At 36.2% G+C, this 24,978-nt stretch overlaps 1 pseudogene across 1 annotated transcript in view; it reads left to right on the top strand.

The window, feature by feature from the left end:
* Positions 1-24,978, top strand: part of LOC149558246 (putative aldo-keto reductase 1) — a 78,259-nt pseudogene that overhangs the window by 52,787 nt on the left and 494 nt on the right. Inside the window, exon 7 of the transcript XR_016365000.1 lies at positions 24,716-24,869. The product of XR_016365000.1 is annotated as a putative aldo-keto reductase 1 (transcript). The remainder of the gene's footprint in view (positions 1-24,715; positions 24,870-24,978) is intronic.

A 24,978-nucleotide genomic window follows, 5' to 3' on the forward strand; every position in this document is an offset into this window, starting at 1 on the left:
GTTATTTTACTCAACCATGCAGGCAAGCTGAAACTTTCATCTGTAGAAGCAGGCACAGTGGAGAACATTGGCATTGATCCTGATTGTATATCCGTAGTGACTGAATAGGATTCAATTTGTATTCTTGAAGGCATAGGAACATGTGAAAACTCTGTCATGAAAAGTTCAAATCCTATCAAAGATGTATCAAGTTGGGAAACTTAACCACTGGTAAGAGTTGGAAAATCTTTAAACACATTTGCTAAGTGTTCATATTGTTCATGTGTAGGAACACGAGGAGCAGGAGATGAAATAGGAAGAGCCATGGTGTTAACCTCCGAGACTGGAATGGAGTGAGTGAAAACAGTAGAAAATGAATCTACATCATCATCAACCTCATGCAAAAAGGGTTCTTCATGTAGAAAAGACGTACAGGCTTGTGCAGGAGATATGATCCTAATTTCTCCTTCTTCATTTGAATCTTCTTAATTAGATTCTGTTTCCAATTCTTCTTCTGATTCTGCCACTGATTTTTGAATTGGCTCAGGAACTTGAGATGATTTACTTCCTTTTCCGCCTTTTAACTTGAATTTGAGGGCATTTTTGACATTTGAAGATGAGGCATCATCTTTCCCTGTAATTTTCAGTTGTGATTTCTTGCCAGGAGGACCAAAACTTCCACAATCCAGACCCATCTTAGGATTTACTCTTTTAAGGCCTTTACTTTTCAACCATTTGTTAGTGTTTACTAAGATGGATTGAACTCTGTCCATGATAGATGTACCTTCTTTTTGTTGCCATTGAATAAGGAAAGGGCACATCTTATCAAAATCGGCTTGATGAAATTCCGGATCAAGGATGTCGCCATCTTCTGGAGGGATTTCCAACATGTTAAGATCAATTATTTGCTACAAAGTTAACCTGCAGTAATCCATCTTCATGATGTCAATTTTTGTTCTCATATCAATCCAAATATCCTCAATGCGATGAACATGAGTGTAGACTCTTTTTATTTGAGAGTTCATCTCTCGATAATCAAAATCAAATCTAGCCTTGAACTTTTTCAATGTAATCAACTGCAATTCTGCTTCCATATTCTTTGCTTTAGGCACATAAACAATTGAATAATTGCTAGTAGACAAAGGCTTAGCTGAGGTAATGCCAAATCCTGGCCTATGTGAAGCATGCTGATCACTCTGCACGTCCATGAGTTGTCTTGCTAATTCCATCAGAATGATTCGATCTGTAACATACCTAGGTAAGGTATATGGCTCTCCCTTGAAATATCAAACTATTGTATGTGAAAGTGGAAAATTGGAGAAAAATGCAGCCGTATTGGTTCACCTTCTCCCATGCTGTGTCTCATACTCTTTTGATAAACAACTGCTTGTCGAACAAACACCTTTAATGTCCAAAGAAGGCATCTTGGACTCTTCCATAGTGGAATTTACTATTAGCCAAAGTGATTTGGTCATAGTAATCCCAAATAGGTACTTGAAGATAGGTACTTGAAGACGATTTTCTTTGGTAGAAAGACTAGAAAAAGATCCCATGGCAGCAGCAATGTAAACTAGATAAGAATTCATATAGAAAGGCACTGATGTTCCTACATTGCATATCTGCTGGCAGAGTGCAGTACTGATAAGTTCCCCCCAAAAGATGTGTTCTTTATTCTCCATAATTTGAAACGTAAACTTGTACATCCACCGCTCAAAATCAGAAGAATCTTTAAGACTACAAATCCTGCTGAGAAGGATGATGAGATCCTTGTATTCCTGTTTAAAATTTGACCGATGAAGAGCCTTTGGCCACCTGGGAAAATTGCTTCTTTTATTGTCTAACCAGTAAAGGTTGACATACTTCTGATAACTGCTCTTTTGCTCATTCCAACAAGTCAATGACGATTCTTTAGTCAAATCAGCACGTTCTGATTTATATAGAACTTTGAAGATTTGCTTAATAAATTCAGGATCAAGGCTAATGATAACCTTGCCATCAGCATCTTTGATAGTCCTTGTCTTAGGAGTAAACCACCGAGCACATCCATAAACAAAGTCAGGTTTTATAGTCGACATGGGAAACGTAGACACCAAGTGGATGTTGCTTCTTCTAATGCGCTTCATTTCATGAGTAGTTGGAGCTTCAATTCTTTTTAGAAAATCAGCCACGTCTACATGACCAATTTTTGTGTCTAGCACGTTATCCAAAACAGATGTGACTGAAGGAGCTGCATGAGCCAATTCTTTATCATATTGATATTTCATTTTGCCTTTGAATTTGGATGGCGAGGACATATCTTATGCTTGTGCTGTAACACAAAAATCCCAAAACATAAATACATCATCAGAAGGAATCTCCATGCAAGTGAATTCCGGAGTAGCAGTGAAGATTCGAAAAAGGAGTGACTTTCAAAGAGAAGGCATATGCATATGCAACGGAACGGAAAGTGAAATGAAATGAACGAAATGTGGAATGAAATGATATGAAAGTGTGAAAATGGAAAATGGAATGAAATGGAATGGAATGAAATTGTGCGAAGGTGAAACGCATGGAAATGCGTGCAAAGTGAGAGTTGCTGATTTCAAAAGCAACTTAGCGTTTTCAAGGCTTTATTGTATGAAAAATGAGTACATGTAAATGCAACATGTAACGGAAGGTGGAGGGTGAAATGAAATGCAAGTGCGAGTGAAAGATACACTTTACGTGTATATGCGGATGAAGACTAAGATGTAAAGCATGGAATGAGGCGAAAACATGTATTTATTCATGTAAGCACGAATGCGTATGAAGAGATGGAAATGAAAAATGGAGGTGAGATGATGTTTAATAGTCACTTTTGGGGAAAATGAGAAGTCAAAGTACACAGGAAGCAAAAATGACATCTTTTTGTCTTTTCAAAATGTGACTTTTGATCAAAATCGGACATTTTGGATGCAATTACACGTAAGACATTTTGTGTTATCGTGTCGTGCGAATGGAAGTGAAAAGTGAAATAGGTGAAAATGGAAATGGAAAATGGGATTACATGCATGTGCGGATGGCAAATGAGATGGAAAACATGTAATCGCATTTGTCGGATGAGATATGAAATGTAATGACATGGAAATGGAAATGGAATGTGAAAGATGACGATGCTTTCGCATGAAATGAAGCAAAAACAAGTTTTTGGGAAAAAACTTGTAAGTTCTCCAAATGGAGAAAAACCGGCAAACAAACACGAAAAACCAAAAACAAAAGAAAAAACGTACCTTTGAAAATAACTCAAAACATGCCAAGATGCAATGCACTTCAAAGCTCAAATTCGAAATTGGGACTTGGGGAAGAACCAAAAATATGAAAATGAAAGAAAACATCATATTTAAAGGAAAAATGCACTTTCTATGGCAAAGATCTTCACAAATGGCAACCATCTAATGATTTCATGCATAAAATCAGCAAAGATAAGCGTGAATTAAATTACAAGAAGGAAGAAGTCCACTTACATGAAGAATAAGTGCCAAATATGAAGGAAAAAGATGCTCTTTGTTTGAAAAATTCTTCAAAAATGGTGAGACCTTTTCCAATCTTGCAAATTCGAATGAGAGAGGGCAGCAAACAAGGAGAATAAGTTGCAAGATGCCAAAACGTGCCCGAAAACCTCTCCAACTTCCAACGTTTTTGAAAATTCATGCTCTTGAGACATTTTTAGAAAAAACGTGTTTCTCCATGGATTGCAAGTAAAACGTTTTGGTGTTTAAACACCAAAATATGAATCAAAATGCAATGCAATCAACCAATAAGGGCAAAACAATTCATCTCCATGCAAAAACATTTGGTAAAAATGAAGATTTGTGGAGTTTTTCACAAAAAACGTGCTCTAGATTTGGACTCCCAAAAATGTTTTTCAGCTCATTAAACTCATTTTTGATGGAAGCATAATGATCACCAAGCAAAAACGCCTTGAATGCAAAAGATTTTGTTCAAATCCATGAAGAAAATCTTGAGTTATGGCCAAAATCAGATTCTTGGGGAGCAAGAACACATTTCCTTCTCAAAATCGGACATTTTAATGGTCATTACATATTTTAAAACATGTTTTTATGCAAAATCGGACCTTTTGAGGTCACTTACATGTTTTAAAATGTCTCTATGCAAAATCACACTTTTTGGAGTGCATTACATGTTTTAAAACATGCTCATGGGCAAAATCGGACCTTTTGAGGCAATTTACATGTTTTAAAATGTGTCTCACCTTTTTGATACTTAAGCACAAAATCTCTACTTTTCATGTCATTGCATCAAAAAGATCCACTTTCATAAGCTTTTGATGTAATGGCATGAAAAGTATCCTCAAAAGTGAGTTTTATATGTAATAACATGAAAAGTTTCCACTTTTCATAATTTTTACATGCAATTGCACATAAAAAGTCCACTTTTGAGGCCTTTAAGTCATGTATTTCATTTAAAATTATAAAAATGTCCTCAATACGGGTAAAAAATAATATTCATTTATCATATGATTCAATATAACACAAACATTATTTTAAAGTGACATTTAATTAAGTATTTGATTTTAAAACCAAAAATTTAAAATGTAACTATATAATTCTATATTTAGTTTAAGTGAAAAATTAAAAAGTAACTCAATTTAAAATTATAACATAAAGTGCACTATAGTCACTTTAAGTTATAAATTTAAAGTAGAAGTAACTTAAAAACATAACAAAAAGTGAGTAAAATGTTGTATTTTTGAAAAAGTGAATATCAAATTGAAAATATAACATCATTTTTTAAATTTGTGTTGTTGCACCTAAAATGTCCACTTTTGAGGCACTAAAACGGGCATAACTCTTGACTGACAACTCCAATTGACCTCAAGATTAGACCGAATCAAAGGGGAAGAAAGGCATGACATGAACAAATCCAAAGGACTAAAAACAAGCAAACTCAAACTCAAAAACAAAGAACGGACTATGGAGGCTTCAAAAATAAAGCAAAGGCTCGACAGAAAACAAAACAAAAAAAGACTTGACGAAGGCCTTCAATAAAACAATTTGATATTCGAATTGATATGGATCAATCGATCAACATTAAGCAATTCAATATCAAATTCAAGCTTAGAGAGACACAAAACTAGTTTGAAAAAGTTTCGTGCTGTTACCAACATTTTGTGGTGACAAAATGGAGGACAACACTCCACAAAGCATTGGGCTCTATAAAGAGTCAAGGTATAATTCAAAGTAAGGAAACAAACTGCTAACTAACAAATATATTGCTTGTTGATGTGAATTTTATGCCACTGTAACATGTAGAATCAAATACTTAGTATTCTGAGATGAAACACCTAATCTCCAACTCTCTCTTGGATAAGGATGTTCATATGCTAAATACTGTATGTGAATTGTCTAAACAAATTAGACAACCAGAAGGTTTCTTTTTAATGTGGACTTTGTTGAAGATCTGATGTGGCTGCAAGAGAGATTTTTTCTCTATCTTCTGCTTAATGAAATTTTCATGTGTGTTATGCTTCAAGCAATTTTTTGGTGTGCTTCATTTCTAGCTATGCTGGAGTCAAGCATCCTTCAACCGTTGTGTTCCTTGTTGGCTTCCATGTTGGAGTGTGAACTAGTCATGACAGGTATACTAGTTGGAGTCCATGTTGGAATTTTTATTATTGGTGGCATATTAGTTCCTTTGTCTTTTGATGGGTGGTCTTATTTTTGGCGGATTCTTCTCATATTTGCGGTAGATATTTTTATTAGGTGCTCTTGTTTTTGATAGTGGTGATGGTTACACTACTTTCTAATTGTCGGGATTATTCTCCTTGGCTCCATGTGCTCATAGCTTCCAAGATGACCCTTTCTATTCTTAGGAAGCTACTCATTATCAAAAATCATTTTTATATTTATCTTCATTGTGTTAAGACACGAGCGTGTCAAGTTCAATTTTTGTGTGTGTGTGTAACTTTCGGGAGAAGTGCAGGCTTATTATTTTATATCAGTTTTCTCTCATTTTGACGCGGATTTGGTTCCTCTTTTACACTCGTGATCTCTATTATTCGAGCACTTGCAATAGTGCCCATATTTAGCTTTGCATATGCATCTATCTCAAGGTTTCTAACATTGTCTTCACATTTATTATTTTGTTCGTTTTTGCTTGATGCAGGAGCATCTTGCATGGAAAAATTATTGGGAAAAAAAAAATTGAAAAAAAAATTTTGAAAAAAAAAAAAAAAAAAAAAAATTGTGGAGGAGAGAGAAAGTGACGAAAATTAGAGGAGAAATAATAAAAAAATAAAAAAAGGGAAAAAGGAGAAAAGAAAAGAAAAGAGGATTTTTATTTTCGAGGTGCATAGGTGGCATAATAGAAAAAAATAAAAAAATAAATGGTTGTTATTTCATTTATCAAGGTGTGTGGGTAGAATTCTAGAAAGTTATGAATATTATAGAAAGTTGTGGATAATGTAGAAGGTTGTGGAAGTTGTAGAAGGTTGTGGAGGAATTCTAGAAGCTTGTGGATAAGTCATGCATTGGGTGGTAAATGCCTATTTAAGCAAAGCATATGAGCATTTCTAATCAAGCTCAAGGAGTAGCTTGAGAAGTGGAAGCTCAAGGAGTAGCTTGAGAAGGAGAAGCTCGAGAAGTAGAAGCTTGGAAAGGAGAAAGGTGTGGTAGGAAAGCTTGGAAAGTTTCAAGGTTTGAAAGAGAAAGAGGAGAAAGTGAAGAGTGAGTTTTCCTGAGTCTGTGAACAGAAAGCCGAATGTGAGGCAGTTTACAGCAGGATTATGATGGACTTGTGAGTGTGTAGACAGAGCGCCGAATGTGAGGTAGTTTACACTTGGATCTTGGATAAAGTTGGAGAAGAGCTAGTGACTACGGTTTAGAAACAAGGAGGTTGCTTGGTGGCTTGCGAGCACAAGTTGAGATCTTAGAGGTTTCTACCAGAGATTGGATCTGGGCTAGCTTGGGTTTGGATTGGATCTTGAGAGATCTTGCAAAAATGTTATTGTAATTGATATTGGATTTTCAAGTATAATAAAAGAGTTCTTTGGGAAGCATTTTATTTTCTTGGTCTTTAAATTGTTGCATTCTTTGTCATGAGTTGGTAAGGGTGGTGTGGCCCTTTGTTAGTGGTATCAGAGCGTACCTTCGTCAGTGGTATCAGAGCGTATCTACATTAGTGGTATCAGAGCAGGAGTTCCTGAGTGTACAAGCAGATCGTCGAAGTATGGGGTAGTTTGTACCAGGACCTTGGTTGGGTGAAGTTTATCAGAGCAGGAGTTCCTGAGTGTACAAGAAGATCGCCGAAGAGTGAGGCAATTTGTACCAGGACCTTGGTTGGGTGAAGTTTATTAGAGTGGGAGTTCCTAAGCGTGTAAACAGATCGTCGAAGCTGAGGTAGTTTGCACTAGGACCTTGGGAGGACATGTAGATTGATCGATTAATGCGGAGATGGAAGACTGGACTTGTTGAGGCATGATTGTGGAGAGCTTGTGGATTGCAGATCCATTGTCCTAGACTTGTGATTTGGTTCCTGATTGTTCGTGCAAGGTGGCAGGTTGCGATCTGACTTGCAAACAATTCAAGGTTGTCACAAGGAGCGTGGGAAGGATTTGTTGCAGAAGGTTTACGAAGATCTTGGAAGATGGCTCCAAGAGGATTGGACCCTAAGATGATTGCCAAAATCCATGATATAGTGGAGAGGAATTTTTCTAAGATGATTTCTCGATTGGATGCTAGATTGGCTGATCAAGCTAAGAAGGTCAAGGTGGAAGGGGATGGTTTTGCTGATCAATTTGTGGAGCCTGATGCAGAATCTGCAAAGCAACTAGAGGTTGTTGCTGAAGATATTCCTAATGTTATTGGTGTTGGGACAGATGTTGGTTTTCATGATTAGTTGGTTGAGTCTAACATGGAGACTACAGAGCATTTGGTCATGGATGATCTAGTTGATGTTGGTGGTGATTTATATCTTGCAGAGCATCTTGTTGTGAGCAGTGAGGTTGCTAGTGTTGAGAGTTTGGCATGTGTTGATGGAGATCTACATGTGGCTGTTGATGTGGGGTTTGTTGCTTTGGGTGTGAATTCACTAGTTGTTGATGTGAATGGGAGTTTGGTAATGAAGCATTATGTTCAGTTTGTTCCTGGGAATGAGCATGTTGATTGGATGGTTAAGATTCTGGTGTTTGATAGAGTAATGCAAATGTGGAAGATTTGCATGGTGGTTTTGTTGTCCCCGTTGAGGTGGAAACCTTTGGTGAAGATGAAGATGGTGGTAGATCTTTCTTTTTGGCATCAAAGTGTGGGACACACTTTTCTATCTACCGGGGGAGTTTGATGCAGGAGCATCTCGCATGGAAAAATTATTGGGAAAAAAAAAAAATTGTGGAGGAGAGAGAAAGTGACGAAAATTAGAGGAGAAATAATAAAAAAATAAAAAAAGGGAAAAAGGAGAGAAGAAAGGAAAAGAGGATTTCTATTTTCGAGGTGCATAGGTGGCATAATAGAAAAAAATAAAAAAATAAATGGTTGTTATTTCATTTATCAAGGTGTGTGGGTAGAATTCTAGAAAGTTATGAATATTATAGAAATTTGTTGATAATGTAGAAGGTTGTGGAAGTTGTAGAAGGTTGTGGAGGAATTCTAGAAGCTTGTGGATAAGTCATGCATTGGGTGGTAAATGCCTATTTAAGCAAAGCATATGAGCATTTCTAATCAAGCTCAAGGAGTAGCTTGAGAAGTGGAAGCTCAAGGAGAAGCTTGAGAAGGAGAAGCTCAAGGAGTAGAAGCTTGGAAAGGAGAAAGGTGTGGTAGGAAAGCTTGGAAAGTTTCAAGGTTTGAAAGAGAAAAAGGAGAAAGTGAAGAGTGAGTTTTCCTGAGTCTGTGAACAGAGTGCCGAATGTGAGGCAGTTTACAGCAGGATTATGATGGACTTGTGAGTGTGTAGACAGAGCGCCGAATGTGAGGTAGTTTACACTTGGATCTTGGATAAAGTTGGAGAAGAGCTAGTGACTGCGGTTTAAAAACAAGGAGGTTGCTTGGTGGCTTGCGAGCACAATTTGAGATCTTAGAGGTTTCTACCAGAGTGTGGATCTAGGCTAGCTTGGGTTTGGATTGGATCTTGAGAGATCTTGCAAAAATGTTATTGTAATTGATATTGGATTTTCAAGTATAATAAAAGAGTTCTTTGGGAAGCATTTTATTTTCTTGGTCTTTAAATTGTTGCATTCTTTGTCATGAGTTGGTAAGGGTGGTGTGGCCCTTTGTTAGTGGTATCAGAGCGTACCTTCGTCAGTGGTATCAGAGCGTATCTACATTATTGCTTTATTTGTAAAGTTTTACTGGTTTGTATCAATGTGTAGTCTTGTTGATTGAGACTTAATCAGAATTCTGTCTATTATATTCTCATCTGAGATTTTATTGCATATGTGGTGCAAGATTGTAATCTTCATAAGTGTTTCAATCTGATTCAAACTTGTGAAAGACCTGGAAGTATTTTTTCATAAATAAAGGCATCATTTAGTGGGGCTGGGTTGTTTCCCTCAAGAGGAGGGATTTTCTAGGGATAAAAGTTTTTTTTGTTGTAGTTTAATTTAATCAGGTTCAAATTTAACATGGTATCAATGCCAGGTTGCTGAAGATCTATTTTGAACCAGGTTTCTTGATTCTATCTTTAATTTCTCTTGTATTCAAGATGGTGAATGGACTTAAAGTTGAGGATAGATTGGAAGGCTCCACAAATTTTGCATCACGGAAACCCAAAATTCTAGTTCTTGAAGAAAATGATTTGCTAGATTATGTCACCTTTTGTGTTTTCGAACCTTCTGATGAGACTGCTAAATCTCAGTGGAGATAAAATAAAGTCTCGGCCAGAAAGGTCATGATCGATTTTGTGAAAGATAAATTGATTTCAGTCATCTCCAAATTAGATTCAACTAAGGATATGTTTGATACCTTGAAGGAGGTATATGAAATCAATAACACTAGTAGGACTCTTGCCTTGAGAAGTTGGTTGTTGCATGTTAAGATGTCTAAAGGAGAATCTGTGGTTTCTTAATTAATGAGAATAACAGATCTAAAAGATCAACTTGGTGCCATAAGTGAATCTTTTGGTGACAAAGATTTGGTAATGATTGCTATGAGTGGACTTCCTCGATCACGTGAATCATTCATTCAAGGTATTAGTGGTAGAGGTTAACTTCCTAAGTTCGATCATTTAAGAGGAGATTGTGTTCAAGAAGAATGCAAGCATAAGGCAAGAGGTATTAATTGGAAGTCCTTCTCTGAAGATGATCATGTACTTTCTGTTCATACATCTAAAAGAAAAAGGAATAAAGGAAACTTTAAAAGATTCAAAGAGAAGGATCTTGATTTCTCTTTTGACTACATGAAAAGAAAATAAATCATTCTCACATTCAATGCTTCAGATGTGATAAATTTGGTCACTATGCTAGAGATTGTCATGTGAAATTAAAGCCATCTCATGGAGTTGTTGTAGATGTGGAGAACTCTTCTTCGAAAAAGTAATCCTGCAAAATAAATGAAGGTTTTCTTTTTGTTTCTGCTCTTTCCAGCAATATTCCCTCTAACAGTAATACTTGGCTGATTGGCAGTGGAGCCTCCCGTCATATTATTGGTTTCAATGTAGTGCCTACCCTCGTTCACATCTTTTTTGGACATATTGTTGCTATTATTATCAGACTGTGATGGACTAGTTTTATGTTGATGGATTAGTGGTATTGTTTTGACACTATCAGACATTATGTTATGGATTCAAAGGTTATGTGATGAGATCATTTAGACTTTACGTTTCATGCATACATGATGATCATTATATTGTTTTTAGATATTATTGATGATTAGTTGATGGTTATTATCTTATGTGTTTTATTATGGATACTTACCCCATACTTGCATGTGTATGGTGTGCGTGTTTTCTTATTGTATAGCGTTTCTGATGTGGTTAAGGAAGGGAGTTGTAGTCGCCTGCTTAGTCGGGATCTACACGATGCACCACTTGCTGCCATTGTCTGTTTAGCTTAGCATTATATATATTGTATGTACATGCATGGTTTTTCTGCAGGTTGCAGGTACTGGGTATCGACTTCCCTGAATTGCCAGGATGAGCGTACCCTGTTATACTATCTCAATGATAAGAGAAGGGAGATAAATTCTCAAGTCCAAATCCCAAACCCTTAAGCCAATTGTCCTAGTGAGGTAGGACAAGTATCTGGATATTTTACCCACCGAATGTGTCGGATGACATGATTCGTGATGTTTAACCTTTTAGACTGATTTTGTGTGATTTGCTCTACGATGGGTTTTCATATTTTATCTTGGAGGTCTATGGTGAATTTTCTATTAATTAAGTCTTAATAAATAGATTTAATTAACAAATTAATTATTTGAGAAAAATTAATATAAAATATCATAATCTTTGATATTTTGATTATAATTAATTAAATGAGAATTAATTGAGAAAAAAGAATTAAATAAAAGAGAATTAGAAATTAAAATTAATAATAATAATAAAATAATAATAAGTAGTAAATAAATAATAATAATAAAAGTTATAAAAGTTAAAATGGAAGTTATAAATATTTAAATGGAAACTATATAAAAGTGAAATGGAGTTATAAGCTTGCATGGGAGTTAATGCACTTTTCTATATTTCATGTGTCAACAACACGGGGGTTAGCGCATCAATTAAGCACATGGTGTCTACAACCCTATGGCTCATCTTGAAGGTTGGAAAAAGACCCATGCTTAGTTGGTGACACCTTCCAACTGTTTCTAGAAGCATTCTAGATGTTTCCTAAAAGCTCTTTATATTTAGGCATTCATAGAGGCTTAGAGATAGGGTGGAGAGCTTTTGGAGCATTCGAGGACTCGAGAACTTTGAAGAAGGGAGGAGCTTGATCTGCGGGTTCTCTGAGGAAGAGCGAATTAGCATAAGAATCTGGGTAGATTCTTGTGATTTTACTTATGCTATTTCCGCATCTTGCATTTCCTGTCTTTTTTGTGTCTTCCATATGTCTTCTGAGAATTTTTCCTATTTTAATTGTATGCATGCTCAATATGAGTAGTTAAAATTTATTTGAGAATCTTTATATGCATAGATCTGAAAAGAATACGGGGCTAGGGTTGAATTGTAGCCAAATTCATTAGAAAATTATTGAGAAAATTTAGAGAGTAAATATTTATAGGAAACTCATGAAATTATATATATATTCTTTGTGAAAATATATATATATATTCTTTGTGAAAAAATATATATATATATATATATATATATATATATATATATATATATATATAAAATTCTGCGTATATATATATATATATACACATGCATATATATATATACATACATATGCATATATATACATACATACATACATACATACATACATACATATATATATCTATATATATAAAATTAATTGGAAAGCCGAGCGAATTATCGTAGTGAAAATTCATTAAAACGCATTTGCGAGTTGTAATTTCGTTTGAGAAACGTTATTAAAAAAAATAAAAATGTTATATTAAAAACATTTTAAAAAAATATACATATGCATTATGATATTGAGCGGACAGGTATTCCATACCCCACCCACCGCAGGCCTGCGAGATCGCAGAGTACCTGCGATCCGTAGTATACTTGCGGTGCGGTCGCTTTAAGGCCCGCGCATTTTTTTGTATATAATCCGCAATTGTTATTAATTTTATATATTAAGTTATGTGATGTGCGGTTGTCATATGATAATTCGATTTCTTTTATATGATTTATTTTATAAATTGATAAATATATATGTATATGAATATATATATATATATATATATATATATATATATATATATATATATATATATATATATATATAAGTATATATATTATTAATAATAAGTAATTAATAGATGATTGGAATTTAAAGAGTAATTCTTTAAATAACAAATTATTTTATAATATAGGTTCAATTTAATCTTTTAAATTTGGAAAGATGAATATAGAAAGAATTTCAAATATTATTTTGAAAATGATGGGGGTCTAAATGGAAATATAGGACATTTAGAAAAATTGAGTCTAATGATTTTTTTGGAGAAACTTTTATCTACCAATACAAAAGCATGGGTTAGGTTAAACGTGAAATTTCTCCACTTGATATTTAAATTGGAAAAAACATAAACCGAGACTTTTGCATTTAAATTCAAATTTGTAAACTTAGCAAAACCAAAACATATGTTTGCATTGTGTATTCTTTATGCTATTGTTTTGGGTTTTTGGGTTGACTAGTGTTGACCAGTTATAGGATGTCTACCAGAGGCTTGGGAGTTATGTGATTGTGATGTCATGATGATGTTTAAATTTCGATCCTTATAAACCCAACCATGGTTATGTGATGGAATGCTCTATGTATTGGATGTGATTACAGATAGTTGAGAATTCTTGTGTATGAGATACTTGATTTAACCATTATTTTTGGTCATCGATCAGTTATCCTTAGTTATTTTCTAGTTGCCATGTTAGGACTGTAATGTGGATTTATTCTTGATGATGTCATGATGTGACATGTTTGACTCAACCATTTTTGGAGTCTTCGATCAGTTTGATTGAGATATATTTTGGTTATTGAGAACCATTGGATACTTTGATTATCAGTGATACCTCAGTTGCCAATAGAGAGCTGTTGTGATCATGATTTTCTATTGATGTTTGCTCATGGAGATTTGATGCTTTAATGCATATTTGATGATTTTATTATGGATTATCTTTTGTGATTTTGAGATTTATGATTCTGTGAGCATTAGGGTAGGATATCTGCATGTAGTGATGGGAAGTGGCTTGCAATGGGGGCCGGGGCCCTAAGAGGCTGCCAGGGTAACTCATTCTAAGTTGGATTAATAAGTGATAACATTCACACCTAATACTAACTGAATGAACCTAAAAAGATAAGTGTTTTGTTCTCGCCCATGCTTTGAGTGCTTGTACAGGCTAGGATAGGAGTAGTGAGACGCATGGTTGCAACCTTGCATTCCGTAGTATGCCTCGTCAGTATGAGAGGATACTAGTGGCCGCATGAGATCAATATGGACCCGTGGAGTTTAGCTAACTGCCAGGGTAACTTGTACGTGATAATTGCGATGACACTTTCCCGCTTGCATAGTAGGTTCCTACATGTCATTGTGTGCCTCTGAGATTACATGTCAGATTTTGTGTTAGGAACCTTTGAGTTAGTATACTTTTAGGATTCCTGGACTTATAGATATTTATGCTATGTGATTTAGATAGCCTGTTTGGGACTTGAGATTATCTCCTCAGCATGGTGGGAGTGGACCACTTAGGTACCACGTGGTTAGGTGGTAGTGTATTTTCCACTCTTATCATTTGAGATTCATTGAGACATCGTGACTGATGCGTCCTTCATGATGGTGGATATGTATCCTTTTTATTGATGATTAGCATATGTTAGATGATGTTATCTTATGCTTTTATTTGCATGTTAGATTACTTTCTACATATGATGTTGTGTATATAGGGAGTGACATCCCTGCTATGTTAATACCGATGATCTCTTCGGTGATTTGGAATGTTACACACGGAGGGATGGCTAGGATCCACGATGGTCTAATGATGCTATTAACGGTTGGGAGGAACCGTGCACTTAGTTTATTATGTTTGATCTTTATGATGGATGTATATGTCTTCTATGATGATGTATCATGTGATTATCTTTACTTTGATGAATCATGGATTAGAATGGGATGATGTACCTTATTTCATGTATGTGTATTCTTTGAGCTTGTCATACCCTGTGACATGTGCAGTGGATGATTGAGCATTTTGAAATGTAATGTATAAACATTGGAATTATCATTATTATTTCATGTGGATGTTGTACTAGATGGATTCATGTATGTAATTCAACGTTAAGGGATTTTAAAGAATGTAATCTGTTATGTATGTTATGTTTAATTTCAGATGGACATTACTATTGCTTCCGTTATTGTGCATAAGTTATATGTGGTATTTACTTTCAAGAAAAAAAAAATGCTACTAAACTTAGTGAAATTCTAGGTTAATTCTTTGGATCCCTTGGCGGGGCATTACATTCAAAGACAAACTTATCAGACTTAAAGGTGAAAGACTCACCTAAATGTCATTATTTGTGATGATGCTAGTTACTTTGTTAAAGGTGTTGACTCTGCTTCTTTTCAATTGGAGTTTGGAGTTCCTCTTCATCTAAGTGATGTTCTTTATGTTCCGGGTATTAAGAGAAACCTGATTTCCATTTTTGCATTGGAAGATAAGGGTTTTAATATAGCATCTGCTGAAGGGAAGGTTTTGGCTTGGATAAAGAATTCTAATTTTAACTCATCTTGTGAGATTGGTGTTTGTCGTGATAGTCTTTATCACTTCTCTGCTCACCTTGTTCAAGCTCTTTCTCTGAATTCATCTGACTCCTATGAATTATGGAACAAGAGATTTGGTCACTTGAATTTCAGATCACTATCATTTATGAAGTGTAATGTTTCGAAGGAAAACTCAGCTTGAAAGTGATTGCGGCCCAAATGGGATCTCTACATAAAGCCAATCTTGATCCGAAGGGGACCTCAATCCGTAAGGTATCTTGACCCGAAGGGGAACTTGATCTGAAGGGGAACTCGGTCCGAAGGGAATCTCAATCCGAAGGCAATTGCTTTGATACCAATGTAATGTTTCGAAGGCGAACTCAACCTAAAAGCGATCGCGGCCCTAAGGCAATCTCGTCTTGAAGGGGATCTCTTCTTAAAGGCAATCTTGATCTGAAGGGGACCTCAATCCATAGGGTATCTTGATCCGAAGGGGAACTCGATGTGAAGGGGAACTTGATCCAAAGGGGAACTTAGTCCGAAGGGAATCTTGACCTGAAGGGGAACTCAGTCTGAAGGGAATCCTAATCCAAAGGTGAACTCGATCCGAAGGGAATCTCGACCCAAAGGGGAACTTGATTCGGAGGCAATTGCTCTGACACCACTGAAATGTTTTGAAGTGCAGATCGATTGATTCTATGCTTAGTTACGCAGAAATGGCTATTTGAGGTTCGTACGGTGGAAGTGAAGGGGAAAGGAGCTGTACGGTATACAATGCAGAGGGATGCCGTACAGAATGGATAGGGAGGTTGTACGGTAGGCCCTCGGGTAGTTGTACGATTAGCACAAAGTCCGTACAGTATGGAGGAGAAGTCTGTGCAGAAGAAATGGAGTGTGTGATGGGTGAGGGAAGAGCAATGTACTGTGGGAATGCTTGGTAGCTGTACGGTCTGAGGAGTTGCAGTTGTACGGTATGAGGAGATGAGTCAAACCGTACAGTATTCAGGGTTGGGTTGTACATATGACTGTACGGTGTGGATGGTGTCCATACGGTAGGACAAATGGAGGCTGAAGGAGGAGTGAGGATGATTGCGTGCTGCTTGCAAGGAGCCGTACGTCCATACGGTGGTACATGCAGGAGGTTGGAAAGGTTAAGGTGATCACGGCAAGGAGGAATTCGGCAATGTTGTTTGAAATGTAAATGCAATATATTAAACACAAATAATTTGCAAAGCCATGGACCAGATAGATACACACTTGTTACTGAATAGTAATGATATTTTCTATATACAAATGATGCTCCGATTTGCAAGATCCGAGCTAAGAAGTACACAAACGAAATAGGGTGAGGGTTGAATCCCACCAAAACCGAAAAAGCCAAGTACGGAAGATTTTTCAGTTCTGAAATAGAAAACCACAAAAAATCCTAACGGGAATTCGCAGTACAAGGAAATAATCCAAATCGCATATCAACTACTACCTACATGCCATGCTTAAATACCTGTCGGGAAACCTTCGGAGGGTGTACAAAGATAGCCGACGACCACACCTACCCATGGAAACAATTAAATAAAAATGGGTCCGAGATTTACTAAATCAATTGGAACCACAAATACAAATATTAATAATTGGGGCCCCATATTAATTAATTAAAGTAACTAATTAAAAGTCCTTTTATTATATTATTTAAATTCTAGGACCAATTAATTAATTAATTAAATTCAATTATTATATTAAAATTTGGGGACATGACATGAAGGATGCAGTTATTGGTCTTCCTCATCTTAAGAAGGATCACGAAGAAGTTTGCAAAGGCTGTGCTTTAGGTAAGAAATCAAAATCCTTTTTCATATTAGTGAATCTAAATCTAAAGGACTTTTAGAAATCATTCATTCAGATTTATGTGGTCCTATGTTTGTTGTTTCTCTTAGTGGATTCTAGTATTATATTTCATTTATTGATGATTAGTCTTGTAAGTGTTGGATCTACTTTCTTAAGACTAAAGAGTCAGATGAAGTGTTGTCTCGATTCAAAGATTTCAAAGCTTTGGTTGAAAACTAATCGAACAAAAATATTAAGATAATGAGATCAGACAATGGCAAAGAGTATATGGCAGGATTTTTTTCAGAATTTTTGTTTAGAAGTTGGGATTAAGAGGGAGTTTTGTGTTCCCTATAATCCCCGACAGATTATTGTGGCTGAAAGAAAGAATAGGATTGTTATTGAAGCAGCCAAAGCGATGATTCATGATCAAGACCTTCGTATCTTTTTATGGGCTAAGGCCTGTTGGACATCATGCATATTCAGAATAGATGTTCTCATCAAATTCTTGGCAATTTAACTCCAAAAGAAGCTTTCTCAGGTATTAAACCAGATACAAGTTATTTCAAATTTTTTGGTTGTCTGGTTAATTCATATTCCTAAGGAGAAAAGATCTAAGCTTGAACCTTCAGGAGAAAGTGGCATTTTTGTTGGATAAAATGATTCATCTAAAGCTTACTCGATCTACATTCTAGGTCAAAAACAAATTGAGATTAGTGGAGATGTTAAATTTGATGAATTAAAAGCTTGTAAACTTTCAAATGGTTCAAGTTCTGATAATGTTGAAGAAGATGTTGATGTTCCTCAAGTTCCCCTTAATTCTGATCCTATATCTCCTGTAGAGGTTGAGAGGGAGTCTTGTAATGCAGATTTTAATTCTAATCCTCCTGATCTCATAGATATTTCAGCAGGTCCTAGCTCCTCCTCTTCTAGCAAGAAATGTCCCCTATGGGCTAGAAATCTTGCGGAAGAAAGTGAGCCCTTTGCTGCACCTTGTGGCACATTTAGAGAAAGTAAGAGGCCCCATAACTTTTCTGGATATGTTGCTCTAATGAATCACTTTATTGCTTCAGAACTTTCTAGTGTTAAAGAAGCTTCAAAATGGCAAGTATGGAAAGATGCAATGGTGGAAGAATATCAGTCTGTTCTCAAAAATGATGTGTAGGATATTGTTTCAAGACCCAAAGGTAAGTCTGCGGTTTCTTCAAAATGGTTATTTAAAATTAAGCATTCTATTGATGGCAGTATAGAGAAATATAAGGCCGGATTTGTTGCTAGAGGTTTTTCTCAAAAGGAGGGCGTAAACTATGAGGGAACTTTTGCTCCTGTAGCTCATTCTTCCTCTATTAGATCTATCATTAGCATTGCAGCAGTGAAGGGCTGGAAATTCTATCAAATGGATGTTAAAACATCATTTCTTGATGGTGTTATTGAAGAGGAAGTATTTATTGAACAACCTGAAGGGTGCATTATTCATGACAAAGATTCCGATGTGTGCAAACTGAAAAAGGCCTTATATGGCCTTAAGTAAGCCCCTCGTGCTTGGTGTGAAAGGATTGATAATTATCTTCTTAGTTTGGGATTTGAAAAGAATCATGCTGATTCAAATTTATATTTCGTAAAGGAATATAACAACTTTCTGATCCTCGTATTTTATGTGGACGATTTATTTCTTGCTGGTGATGATGATCTGATTAAGAAATGGAAAAGATATCTTACATCAGAATTTGAAGTGAAAGATATTGGCTACTTGCATTATTTCCTTGGTCTTGAGGTATGGAAACCATCTAAAGGTATTCTTCTAAGTCAAGGTAAATATGCAATAGACATTCTGAAAAGGTCTGGTATGTTTCCACTCCAATGGAAGCAAACCGAAAAAGCTCTATGAGGAGGCTGCTGATTCAGACCTAATTAATCCTACTATGTATAGACAACCCATTGGTTCTCTCATGTACTTGGTTAACACAAGGCCTGATATTTGTTATGTTGTTAACACTCTGAGTCAATTCATGTGTGTACCAAGGCAAATTCATTTAATTGCAGCCAAACATATTCTGAAATTTGTTCGTGGTACATTGGGTTATGTCTTTTTTTATTTATTCAAAAGCTGATTTAATTTTGGCAGGATTTTCTGATTCAGATTGGGCAGGATTTGTTTCTGACAGAAAGATTACTTCAGGATATTGTTTCAGCCTGGGTTCAGCCATAACTTCTTGGTGTAGCAGGAAGCAATCTTGTGTGGCTCAAAGTATTGCTGAAGCAGAGTATCTAGTAGCATGTATGACTGCAAAAGAAGTTGTATGGCTTCGCAAATTGCTCTCTGATCTTTTTGGTAATGGCAGAATCTACTATGATTATGTGTGATAATCAAAGTTGTATAAAGCTTTCAGTTAATCCTGTTTTTCATGACAGATCTAAACATGTGGAAATTAAATATCATTATCTTAGAGACATGGTTCAAAGGAAAGTTATTGAACTAAAGTATGTTTCTACCGAAGAACAAGTGGTTAAATTTTCTTATCATGCCTCTACCTAGGACGGAGTTTAACTACTTCTGAAAGAAGCTTGGTCTAATGGAGAATGATATACTCGCTGAGAGAGAGTCTTAGTTTTAGTAACTATTTCATTGTGAGTACATTGGGAGAGAAGTCATATAATAATACTTGTGTTCATCCTCCACAAGTAGGCATGATGAAAATACTTCACCCATTGTATGTAGGCATGGTGAACTTACCCTCTGCGTGTAGGCATGGTTTAAATAAATAAAAAGTCTTCTCCAAAGAATCTTCGCAGAGAGAAGATTGAGGTGAAATTCCTCATTCAAACACCCTCTGCAAGTAGGCATAGTGAAATCCATCCTCTGTAGGTAGGCGTGATGGAAGCATGTTGCATTGTCTTCATCTTATAGGAGTAGCTATAATGATGTATATGTTGATAACGATTTTTGTGATACTGTTATGAGAAGATAACAATAGTATTTTGTGAATGCAATTGTTATTTTATTTTTATGTTGAGATAATATTCATCTATTGTTATAATGTGATGACTATAGTATAAATTTAATGAGAAACATTGTATTAACTATTTGACTGGTTGCAACCACTTGATATTATCTCATAACAAAGAATCAAAGATCTCTCTCTTGCTAAGAGGGAGTGTTGAAGATCTGATGTAGCTGCAAGAGAGATGTTTTTCTCTGTCTTTTTCTTCATGAGATTTTGGTTTGTTATGCTTCATGCAATTTTGTGATACTACGCTTCTAGCAAGTTTTTGGTGGGCTTCATTTCAAGCAAGTTTTCTATGCTGGATTCAAACATCCGTCAAAAGTTGTGTTCCTTGTTGGCTTCCACGTTAGAGTATGAACTACTCACGACAGGTATAACAGTTGGAGTCCATGTTAGAATTTTTATTATTGGCGGCATATTAGTTCCTTTGTCTTCCGACGGGTGGTCTTGTTTTTGGCACACTCTTCTCATGTTTGCAACAGATATTTTTATCGGGTGCTCTTGTTCTTTATAGCAATGATGGTTACACTTCTTTGTAACTGTTGGGATTATTATCCTTCGCTCTGCGTGCTTATAGCTTCTGAGATGACCCTTTCTATTCTCAGGAAGCTGCTCATTATTGAACATCAGTTTTATATTAATCTTCATCTAGTTAAGACATGGGTGTGTGGAGTTCAATTTTTGGGTGTGTGTGTAGCTTTCAGGAGAAGTGCAGGCTTATTCTTTTATATCAATTTTCTCTAATTCTCAGGTGGATTCGGTTCCTCTTTTACACGTTATCTCTGTTATTTGAGCACTTGCACTAGTTCTTGTATTTAGCTTTGTATATGCATGTCTCAAGGTTTCTGGCAGTGTCTTCGCATATAGTATGTTGTTCATTTTTGCTTCCTCCATTTGTAGGGTTTTACTGATTTATATCAGTGTGTAGTCTTGTTGATTAAGACCTCATCAGAATTCTGTTTATTGTATTCTCATTTGTGATTTTATTGCATATGTGGTGTAAGATTGTAATCTTCGTAAGTGTTTGAATCTGATTCAAACTTGTGAAAGGCCTGGAAGTATTTTTTTATAAATAAAGGCATCATTTAGTGGAGCTGGGTTGTTTCTTCAAGAAGAGGGTTTTTCACAAGATAAAATGTCTTTTCGCTGATATTTAATTTAATCTGGTTCAAGTTTAACATAACTCATTTGTAATGGTGTGATATGTTGGGTATCACAAAGGGACTTGTGATGTTCATTCAATGGATATCAACACTTCTACTACTTCCCAACCTAACAAACTACAAGGGAAAAGGATTTAGAAAGCTAATCTGCTCCTAAAATGAAGGAGATTATGAATGCCTTTGTGACTCTACTAGACTTAGTTTAGCCATTGGCACGAACCAAGCTAGTTCAATCTCCTAAGGTAAATATAAGATGTTCAAACTATCACCATTCTGTTAACACCATCCATAGATGAGCAATAATCAAGATAAAGTTAATAAATATTTCATTTAACCATGCAAGGGAAACTTACAACCAAGAAGCAGCTAGTTGTTTGGTCTAAGTGAGTTCACCAAAGATGCATCCAAGATATCTTCCATTTAACTAAACACTATTTCTAATCAACATGAAACAAAGTCCTAATCTAAGTGAAGAATGAAGAAACTATGCAATACTTAAGAGCAACACGAACAATTCACCACTAAAACCAACAACGAATTAGCAATTATTTTGAATATAATTACAACAACAATTTCTCCAAGTCTCCCCTACTCTCTCTAATGAGCTGCAAATGAGAAGGTGTTTGCCTTTTATAGTAATTCCAAGAACAATGAGTGGCTAGGATTGATCTGAGATCAATTACCAAGCTTAATTTACGTAACCCTAATCAGGGTTTCTAGCTACAAAGATTTAATGCTGTCCAGTCAGAAAAAGACACTTTTGGGGGCAAATAAGAAAATTATGTTGCTTTTATTGACTAATCAGAAAAAGGTTAGGGAGAGGCACTAGATGCCTTCCGCATGTACACTCGGCATAATATGATTGGAGAATTTAGGGCAAATCCACATAAATTTTCTGATTGGTTGGAAATGGATAGGTGCCACATCAACATTTCTATCTTGCAATCTTTGTTTAAACTCCACTTCAGCATCTTCAAAATTTGGAAATCTTCTCATTGGCATGGCCTTGAACTTGCATGTACATGAGATCTCAATGTCATTTTGATTTACTTGCTTGATCAATTCTCATGTTTATACTTGCATTGTTATTTTGTCCTCGAACTCAGTTTACATGTTGGCTTGTACTTTGACCTCAAACCTCTTGCAACTTGCTGGTGAATCAGTAGTGATTGCATTGATGATGCCTCCATGTTGTCATTTGTTTACATTCACCCTTCCAAAACAGGAAAAAAAAAACCTTGTCTTAAAAAATGGCAACTATAAACAACATTAACATAAACTAATAATTGAAACTCACAGGATGTTAACTTGATATAAAGTTGCATCTGTAAAACAATTGCCAAGTTATGAATTTCAGTATGATGGTAGAGTTTTGTTTTTTCTAAAGCTTAATATTTTGATTTTCCTTGCACATAACAGAAAGCTGCTTGTTTTTATCAGGATTGATCCTTAAACAGCCACTAAACACCTAGTTTGCATCCTTAATCTTGATTTCACTTCTCAAACATGATCTGCATTAACTGATCATGTTCTTATTTTTTCCTCTGTGTTGGGTAAGTTTGGGAGCTGACTGGACATGAAGCCTGAAGAGAGGTCAGAATCCAACCTCTTTTTGGTCTCTTGAGCCCCAAGAGAAAGGTAAAATGTTCAACCCTTAATTTAAACTTTTTCAATTCGATCTCTTTCATGCCCTCAAGGTTGATTTCGCATTCTGATTTATCCTTTTCTCCACTTCATCTTTCACACTTTGATCATCCCAACTTATACACTGGTTTTCAGCAACTTGAACTTTCATGGATCAATCTTCTTGAGTTTCAAGTCGACCCTCCTCTGATCTGCTCTTGAGTTCGTGAGCCCCAAGGGAGGTTGGATTCTGACCCTCTCTTGGGCTTGACCAAGAGGCAAAAGTCGCATAAGTCATTGACTCTTCATTCGAACTTGTGTTATCTCCCCATTTTGACTTGCAATTCAACACTTCAATGCATGACATACGGCATGGAGCCCCACAACAGGTTCGATTCAGACCTTCTCTTGGGCCCCTTGAGCCCCAGGAAAGGTCGGATTCCAATCCTCTCTTGGGCTCACTCCAAGGATCAAAATTTTGTTAAGTGTCAACTCGCTGCTTGGAGGCCGGAATATATTATATAAATATAACATAAATGTAACATTTTATATAAATACCATGATGATGTTTGAGAGTGGTTTCAGGTCGCCAGGAGATACAGTGGAGATTGTACATTTTGAGAATCCCAAAAATTTCATGACAGTCAAATTTCAGTCAGCTTGCTTCCATCAGTGTTCTTAGTCATGCCTTTTCCTGACTTCCCAATATAAATCTAAAACTAGAACAAGGATTACAACCATAGTAACACGGGGACACGTCCCCCCCCTTTTTGCCCGACGTCTCGGAGACTTCAACGCACCGGAGACTTGGGGACTCTGTCTCCCCGTCCCCAGCGGTGCCGCTAGATTCCACCACCTCCACCGAGGATGGGGGACATCCTGCTATTCACTATTTGCAAATTCAACTATTTATGTTTAATGTTCGATGTTCCAATTCAATGCAATGTTTCAAGTATTCACTCTTTTACATCTTTACATCCTATATTGCAATACATATTTTCATAACTAACATTTTTAAATACCATATGCATAGATATATACACCCCTCTTGTCCCCTGCCGCTGTCCCCCCACCGTCCCCCCGCCGTCCCCAAATTAAGGCCCCTCTGTCCCCCCGTCCCGGAAACTTGTCCCCCCGTTTCGCCGTCCCCCCGTCCCCCAGGGTGGTGTAACTATGATTACAACTCATTTCTTCACAAATCCCTTGATGTGAATTCCACATCCTTAATTAGCTTGGCCAGTTCTCACTCATATCCCCTACTAACTTGACTCCGTAATGGGCAAAAGTCACTCAAATTCATCTCTTACACTCGGAGATTTGAATATTGCCACTTAACTAAGACTACCTGGGACAACTACTCCATTGCCAACTGAATAGAGTGGGTCCCGCTTTGAAATGAGGCAATGATACAGAAACCTCACAACACTGCTTTGTAGGAAAACCTCACTGAAGACATTCTTTCAATAGTTAACCTTGTTTATGGCTATAACCATTTGAAAATAAATCTGCTATCCTTTCAAAAAACTGTTTTTCTTGAAAATAAGTATAAGTAAATGACATCTTGTGTATCTCGCCTTTTATAGTGAGATATAAAAGTCCAAATACATATCACGTAATTTTTATAGGAATCATAGCGATTATGGAGGCTCTTGAAAGAAAGGGGCTTGAAAACAATAATGTTTTGCCGTTACTGGAAAACCAAACATATTTACAGTTACTCTTAAGTTGCATCATCTTCAAAGATGATGCAAAATGGTTCGTTTTCCCTACGAACCTTTGCTTTTACTGAGTCTAGATCAGGCTACCCCGGTTTCTTGGAGAGAACTTGGAGAAGAATAAAGTATTATATGAACGAGTTTCTGCACTCGCTCAGAAACATGGTTGTACACCTGCACAGTTGGCACTTGCCTGGATACTTCACCAAGGAAAAGATGTTGCACCTATACCAGGTAACCTTCAGCACAGAAATGATGAATATTGGATGCAGATATCACCTAAGATATAAAAGTGTGTCTATGTTTGAATTTGATTTATTACACCTCATGTTACCTTTGGCTT

This window comes from Cupressus sempervirens, chromosome 5 (genome assembly GCF_028749045.1).
Source record: "Cupressus sempervirens isolate cs-2001-9-10 chromosome 5, ASM2874904v1, whole genome shotgun sequence".
Classification (NCBI taxonomy): domain Eukaryota; kingdom Viridiplantae; phylum Streptophyta; class Pinopsida; order Cupressales; family Cupressaceae; genus Cupressus; species Cupressus sempervirens.